Here is an 8,237-nt window from a genome sequence, read left to right as displayed (position 1 = left end):
TGAACCAAATTTGAAGTATATCTCTGTTACACTATAGGCACCAGAAAAAGGAAAGCAACTACTAGAAGTATAGATAAGGAGAAATTTAAGGTGATCCAATCTGGCGTCTTCGAAATCTTTAGAGTATAAACTATAAGGTTTTGCAAATTTATCCAGTACAAATATACAATTAGGCTAAACAATTAATCATGTGGATAGGACTAATCAACCAAAAGCTTTTGTCTAAAGTGAGAGGGGTAATTAGTTTGCTATTTGCAGTTCTATCTTTTGTGCGTGGGCTCGAGAGAAAAATTACGAAAATGGGTCATGATATGCTTTTGCTGTTCGGGAGGTTTTTCTGTTTTGGAGCTGGTAATTGAGAAATGAGTAGTCGATTAAATTAGTAAGTGGGAAGTGCATCTGTTTGGAATAGTTAGATAACCTAGGAAGTGCCTCTGTTTGGATAATCAGATAAATCACACTTATAAGGATAAACCTCACCCATTTTTTTGGTTTTTCCCCATTTATTCACATCTTGCTGGCCAGAGAACTTGAACTTTTGTGCTACTATTCATGTTTCTCTCATGCTTAAAAGTACCTCTACTATATATTTTCATATCTTCAGAAATTGGCTTCTAACAGAAGTGGAAATTATATTTGAACATTCAGGCTGAAGGATCAGGCATGTTGCTCACTGCCTGATTAATGAAGTGGTACCATCTTAAATACAAAATTACAAGTATTTGTATGTGTGTTGACAGGCAGTTGTTCTGGCAAGAGATGTTTGCGGAGGAATCTAGGGGTGACTGGAATACTGACACAACAAGCCTAGAACAACGGCTGGAAAATCTGGTATGTTTCCTCTTATGTTGTAATTGGTTGGAACAAGTTGAATGTTAGCCCTCGACATTTATTTTTTCTGTTATAATTTGTACACACATTTTTCTTGGTGTAGGCGATCGATGTGTACAGAAGTGCTAAAATCAAGATTAATGATCTACTTGAGTGAAGACAAAAGACCAATTTTTTTATCTACATGCTAAAATCAAGCCATCAGTAGATCAATAGGAAGGTGTGCACTTGAACTTTGTAATGACTTGTGGCTGGTTGGAGAGGGCCTGCTGCTCCCCAGCAAGATGTGAATAAATTATCTATTCCCTTTTTTTGCAGATTAGTACGCCGGAGAAACGGAGCTGCTGAGACTTTATATTATTTGCCAAAGATTAATTTCTCTGTGCAGTTTGTGTGTATGGTGAGAAGCGACCAGACTAGGCTGACCATTTTAGTTGGATTTACTACTAGGTACGATACATGTCTATGTGATGAATAATCTCATGGCATCTATTTGCACGTATAGATCCTTACCATTTTTATTGTAATATTGAGATTTTGTGATAATGAATATGTTGACATTATTCATGTTGTGCTTACCAGGTATTCAGCCCTTGATACACACATAGGTATTACAGTCTGCTTATATTATCATATTAATTGTTGGAGGAAGATGAAGGTAGTAGGTGAGCTATTTCCTCACTAATTATCTGCTATTTCCTTTCTTAAACATCAAACTGAATATATGAGCTATTTGGGGCCAAAAGATAATGCACTATTATCATTTTGGTTGTCCATATATGGCACCACTATATATACATTGTGTTCTGGACCCTGTATATAGAAAAAAATGTTCTTCCTTTACTTCACGATCAGATATTCTTTTCCATGGATCATTAATAGCCCGCTGTCTTCTTCTTTGCACTCTTCTATATTCTTATGCAGTTTTTCTCTATGTTTTTGCGCTCTTTAGGTATGTAACTGGAAATCAACATGATATAATTGCAGTCAGTTGCAGGTGTTAAGTGTATTCATGTGTACCAAGAAGCTCTAGGAGTTGGGAGGAAGGAGGAGTCCAGGGGCATCCATTGGCGGCGGCAGGAAGCTCAGGGTCGAGTTGGAGGTGAGCAGCAAGAGGCATGCAAGAGGGTCACCATCGCTGGAGCACACCATAGCTCAGACCATCACCACAAGAAATGGAGTTTGACACCCTGAATCAAACTAGGTAAAAGTTATCTGAATAAAAGTGTTAACATGCTTGTTTGTGTGGTGTCTGATGTGTGGGTGAGAGAATGAGAGAAGATTTTGAATGGGTAAGGAAAAATATCATTACGTGTTCTTTTTATTGGGTATCCAAGGATCTGTTCATTATTTTCTCAGTTTTCAAATATGCATGCACATACACACAATCTTCAGTTGAGTATTATCGCAAACAACGAAAGTTCAGCTGAACCAATTGGGTGTCATGGATGTCTTGCATCTCAGATTTATACTTACAAGAAAATCACGAGTTTCTCAGATTTTAGGCCACCATGTAGATATCTTGGAAGGATTTTCTTAAAGAAAATAAATGCTGGAGTGTATGCTCATAGGTATATGAGTTGTAAAGGAATAAAAGTTTGGGTAGTGTATTTATACAGTAGCATAGGTTGAGTCATGAACACTGGAAGTACGCTCACGACTCAACCAGGTTCTCGGTCTTCAAACAGCAATCAGCTGTGGTCTCTTTGTGGCTCTTTGTTAGATACCAAGGATTTTGTGGCTCTTTGTGTCATACTATGCTCCTCTATTTTTCCGCTCATGTTTACATGGTAAGGTTACCATCTCTTAAATTCTAACACAAATATCATTTTATTCCTTATGTTCTCATGTGTCACATGATCCGCTGGTTAACCATTTTTTCATTTATGTACCTACGACACAGTTTGTTATTTTGATTGCTCCATCAGAGAGGTTTGCTCTTATATGTGAGGGATAATATGAAGATTGCCAACTAGACTCACACCAGAACGGTTGAGAGGCCAACACTTTCCGGTGGTGTTAGCTTTTGGTATTGCAAGTGCCTATTAAGCCTACTTTCCTGTGTTGTAGCCTTCGAAGACCATGTTGTGACAATGTCCATAAGAAGCTTATGTACATGCATCTTTTGTTGTTCTCTCCTTATTTCTTTTGATCTTCGTAGAACCATTGCCTCTTAGTTGTCTGTATATAAGCATTTGATGCTCCGTTTGTAGTTTGCGTTGTGCCGTGGCCTCTAAAGTTTCCCATGTATAAATGTTTAATGCTCTGTTTGTAGTTTGTTTCGGTAGTGCAAGTACCTATTAGTCCCTATTAGAACTAAGTTTCATGTGTGTTTGTGACCTCTAGAGATTGTATTGCCGCAAGCATATGTAAATGTTGCTTTTGATATTATTTCCCTCTATTGCTCTTGAGAGAACCATAGAGTTAGTTATTGTAGTATATTTCTCTATATCCCTAATTATATATAAGTGTTTGCTGCTCCGTTCTGATTTCGTGTTTTTAGTTCTAATTTCATCTTGATGTCTTTGTTTTGTAAATCCTGTAAAATGCATTTGTATTTACCAAGGATGATTTTCATTGATATTATACAAGCTCATTGTTCTTTTGGATTGATTTTGCAGTATCCATGGTTAACTAATCTCTGACTGATTGTTATTTTTAATTATTTGTTATTTTTAACTAATCCATGGTTATCTATGGCCATTTATATTAATTCTTATTTGTATTTGATAATGTTACTGATGCCAACACTTTGTTGAAGCCGTGACTCTCCGGCCCCCAGAAGTGATCATCAACCTATCCACGCGGCAACAGTAAGTGTTGTCCTATTTTTCCTATCATTCCACTGTCACATTCTTATTTGAAACAAGTGAATCACTGGATTGCTGAGTGTTTTTTGTATGATGTTAGCAGGCACGAGGATGTGCTTGCTGCTGTAACAGCGCAACCACTACCTGATGATGATGACGATTTGATCGAGTAGATAGAGGATGATGAGTTGATTGTGCTTTGTACAAAATTCGGCTACTTTTAGGTTGAAATGCTTGATATTTGGGCTGGAATGTTTTCCTTGGGTCAAGAACTATTGTGTGACATTGATCTACATCTTTGCCATGGATTTCTTAGCCATATTGCTGCGTTTTCATTAGTATTATTATGCATGCCCGTCTTACTATGGATCATATATATTATCTTCCCATGTTCCTGAGCTGTTAGTGTAAATTTAGAGCTCTGGGCTGCCATAGAATTTTGACTATCAGATTTTCTCCGCTAAGGTACCGAGCAAATAACATATTATCATTTTCTCACATGCTTTTAATTGTTATTGTATAAATTTTGAATTGGAGTGAACTTCACGGGATCGTGCGCCAAGGCGCACATCTAAATCTAGTCTAAAGGTATAAATGATGCCCCCCATAGGGGGCTTCACAGCGAAAAACGATTCTGGACCGTCCGATTTTTACTGTCCATCCCCACCATCCAATCTGAACCGTCGATTCTTGCCAGCAGAGCTTCATCTGATTGGCTGTGGGCTGCTGTGGCTTTTTGACCGCGTCGCTCCTTGCTGCTAGAGAAAGTTATGGAACGGCCGATGTATACCCGCTGCTCTCGCGCGTTGGGTCCTACGTCTGGGTGGGTCCGCTGGTCAGTCGCTGTGGCTTGTTTCGTTGGTGCGGTAACGAGCGACGCGGGCCGAGCAAATATCTGCATCGGCGCGGGGTAGATAGGGGTGGATTCGACTTTCCCCTTGTTGGTCGGTGCGGCCGACTCGGTGGCGGCGCGCCATTAGCGGAGGGGACGAGCTCGCACTGTGCGGCGCACTATACCCACGCACCCCGTCGCAGCGGAGAGAGACGCGCCCTCACTTTCCCCTCGCCAATCGCCTCTTCCGCTTTGCCGTCGTCGTCGTCTCCTCTTCGCCTGGTGTGCTCAGCCGCCCCGTTCCAGATCCGCCGAGCTCTGCGCCTCTCGCGCGCTGCCTGCTGTCGGCGGACGGTGCCTTCACCCATGGCGTTGCTCTGGCATGGGTTTGGTTGAGGTGAGCCTCTGCTTCCCCGTTCGTCTTCCCCGTCCGTCCCTTTTCCCCTTCTCCTCCTAGAGCGAATCTGAACCGGCGGTTTGGCTGATCTCTGGGCGGATAAATCGGATCGGACGAGATTGATTTCGCGCCGCCTGATTCGGGCCTTTTCTTTCCGTTTCTTTTTCCCCAGATGTTTCCTTCCTCATCGCGGTCTAGGAGGCTGGCAGGATTTGGTTTTCTTTCCTTCTTGCGATTCCTCTTCTTTTTGCTGGAGAGATTTCGTTTTTGCTCTTCTTTACTATCCTATCTTCGCATCTTACTGTCCGACGTGGTTTCCTTTAAATTTTGTTTCTTCCTTTCCAGGTCGTCGTCTCGCTGGGATTGCTGCCTGGGGTTGAGCAGCTGCATCTGTTGGATTTCTGCTCGGCTGTACTGTCGGTGAGTACCTTGTTCCATCCTCCTCTGTACGGTTGTTCCAGATCCGCCGTATACGGGTGAACCCATATCTTATCTTAGTTTCCATCATGCTCGTGGAGGATAGAAAGCCCTGTAGGAAGAGAGGGCTCGTCTCCTCTCTTTCTAGCTGCCATGCACATTCACATTTTCATCATGTTCCTGTATGGTTACTAAAACAGCCATTCAGCAACGATGATGGTTTAATTTATTAGTCGGTTCTTTTGTAAGGGGATGTTGTGGATCTCTTTAGCCTGTATTTAGAAAGACAAATTATATTAACATGACAGTGTAGAAATGAGGAGAATTTGAAGATAAAATAATTTACAGGGATCTACTACCAGCTAATTCAATTGAATGGCCTGCATGTGTTTATCTTGCTGCACCTTTAAAGTATAAGGTATAAATGAATGCTACATACACCACATGTTATTGGACTTGGTAGCTTACTGAGCTGCAGTTAGTCATATATTAATAGTTATGTACACATAAAATCTGGCCTAATTCCACAATCTACAGTCTGCCAATTAATGGTATTAAATTAATGGTACTAAGACAATGTAGCAAGGGTAAGATAATGGTTGAACCAAATAGCACAGATAATCCACACATTTAAATAATAAAAGAACTCACCATGTGCAAATACATTTATTGCTTCTTTTCATATATTTACTAAGGCTGTTTCTGAATATGGAGATGGCTGAGCATTGCCTACTTCCCTGAACTGTACTCTCAGTTGTTGTCTCTGGAGAGAAACATCGCTAATACTTGCATTAATTTGCTAATACTTCCTCATCAGGAAGTACGTCCATAAGAGGATGCAAGTCTCCGTAATCTGGCATAAATGTATACGTCATGGGTGTGGGAAACTAAATTTCCATATGGCTTAATGGGATTCTTCCACAAATGAATATGCAGACCTATGTTAGGCAGTACCAAACCTGGAAAATGCCTTACTTCTATGTACATGCTTCAGTGCTTGCTTTTCTATGACAGGTATTCAGAATTAACACTTCATTTTCTCCCCAGGTCGTCCGTTCGCTGGGATTGCCGCGCTCGGTGGCCGCGGTTGCTTCGGTTCGACTGCTCTTCGCTTGCTGCCGTCGTAAGCGTGACTTCTCTTCCTCTTCCTTCCAATCTTCCAGTCTAGGTTGTTGGCTACTCGGTTTAGGCTGTGTCGTTGATCATGGCTGATGATGGCTGAAACTGGCCTTAGCCCATAGGCACGGCAGGGACATAGGTCAGGCTCCATTTAATGCCAAAGATAAAAAGAAAACTCACGAACATGATAGCTGCAGACTGCTGTGGTCTTAGGATCTCTCGGTATTGCCCGTCTTCTGGATCTTTGATTTAGCACACTTCGAGAGGTAGAGGTTGAACATCAAACTTTGTTTGTATCTGTGAGTATGAGAAGTAGATATAACAGTTTTCTTAGTTGTCATTAGCAACTTGTACTTCATAGTGGATATGTACAGATTGCATTTCTCTGAAGAAAAATCGAGAGAACCACTAAGATACATTTAGTTTCTCCACTTAATGTGCTGGATTGTACATGTGCTGGAAGTTTTCCCTGTAACCAGTACATACATATTTATGTGTTTCCTAATCTGGCAATGAAGATACAAAGGTTCATCTGTTGAAGTATTTCGAATAGAAGAAATGTCTGGACTTTTCATTTGTCAGAGGTCAGGCTCCATTTCCTGCCAGAGATAAAAAGAAAACTCACAAACATGATAGCTGCAGAGTGCTGTGGTCTTAGGATCTCTCCGTATTGTCCGTCTTCTGGATCTTTGATTTAGGTTATGTTATACATTGTATCTCAAAATGGGATTAGCTTATAGGCACATCAGGGGAGTGCACAAAAGGTTTTGTGCTGCAGTTATACATGTCACATTAAAGAATCACATCTGTGTTTCAACCTGCCTTGAGATTAATCAGTCACAACTAATTAATACATTGACCAACTTTGTATTTGCTCCAGGTTACTTGCTGCTGTCACCTGCTGCTGGGCTTGCCTCTGCTGTCTTCCTACGCTTTCTTGTTTCTCAGGTACCGATATTTGTCCAGCTGGTGTGGCCGTCTGTTCATGTACTGAGTTTATGTGTATTTTACTTATGTTACCAGATGATGTTGCTATGTTACTGACAAAACCATGCCTTCTGGGTTTTCCTGTGCTCCAGATTACTTGCTGCTGTTACGTGCTGCTGGAGTTGTCCGTGTTGTCTTCCTAGGATTTCTTCTTTCTCAGGTAGTTATCTCTGTCCATTTGGTATGACCCTGTGTTCATGTACTATGTTTATGTGTATTCTACTTTCGTTACCAGATGATGTTGCTATGTTATTGATAAAAGCGTACCTTTTGGGTTTTTTCGCTGTTTCCGCGTGTGTCTTTTCCTTGCGTTCATTTACTTTGTGTCACAGGATGTTCGTCATCTCCTATTCTCCTCTGCATTTGTTGGACCTGGCCGCTTCTCGCTGTCGGTTGTCGTACCATGGCTACGTGCGTGAGGTGGGCGGCGATGGTTCCGTCCTTGGAGGCGTGGAGCTTGAGATCGCTGTTGTCCAGGAGGGGCCCGCGCCCACCCGGTTTTTTTTCTGGTCGTCCGTGTCTTCCGGTTTGCAGTCTCCGTTCGAGGAATCGGCCTTGCAGGCTATTCGCTTTTTACAGAGTCTGTACGGATTTGTGATTCGTGACTTCAATTACGAGGGGTTGCAGGCCCATAGGGACCTCGCGCGTTGTGCTGTTGTCCTTGCAGTTTCGGTGCTTCGGTCGGGTGGTGTTTCGTCACCTGTTGGTTCTGTACATCCTCTTACCGAGACAATGTGTCATCAATTCATATGTAATCAGCTTATCTCTTCTGTGTGTAACATGTAGCGTTCTCTGATCAGCAAACTATTCATTTGATGATTATGTATAAGAGATTATTTTACTA

At 41.6% G+C, this 8,237-nt stretch overlaps 3 long non-coding RNA genes across 3 annotated transcripts; all 3 read left to right on the top strand.

Moving 5' to 3' along the window:
- The first annotated feature begins 1,165 nt into the window (after window positions 1-1,165).
- LOC124682418 lies at window positions 1,166-2,932 on the top strand. The gene is made up of 3 exons (XR_006996276.1): window positions 1,166-1,281; window positions 1,414-1,496; window positions 1,829-2,932. It is a non-coding gene; the product is annotated as an uncharacterized LOC124682418 (long non-coding RNA).
- Window positions 2,933-5,238: 2,306 nt separating this feature from the next.
- LOC124682417 lies at window positions 5,239-7,354 on the top strand. The gene is made up of 3 exons (XR_006996275.1): window positions 5,239-5,290; window positions 6,335-6,410; window positions 7,287-7,354. It is a non-coding gene; the product is annotated as an uncharacterized LOC124682417 (long non-coding RNA).
- A 128-nt stretch (window positions 7,355-7,482) lies between these two features.
- On the top strand, window positions 7,483-8,237 carry LOC124682416. Its single transcript, XR_006996274.1, has 2 exons — window positions 7,483-7,553; window positions 7,726-8,237. It is a non-coding gene; the product is annotated as an uncharacterized LOC124682416 (long non-coding RNA).

This window comes from Lolium rigidum, chromosome 1 (genome assembly GCF_022539505.1).
Source record: "Lolium rigidum isolate FL_2022 chromosome 1, APGP_CSIRO_Lrig_0.1, whole genome shotgun sequence".
In the NCBI taxonomy this organism is placed as follows: domain Eukaryota; kingdom Viridiplantae; phylum Streptophyta; class Magnoliopsida; order Poales; family Poaceae; genus Lolium; species Lolium rigidum.
This window is presented reverse-complemented; position numbering and strand designations above follow the sequence as displayed.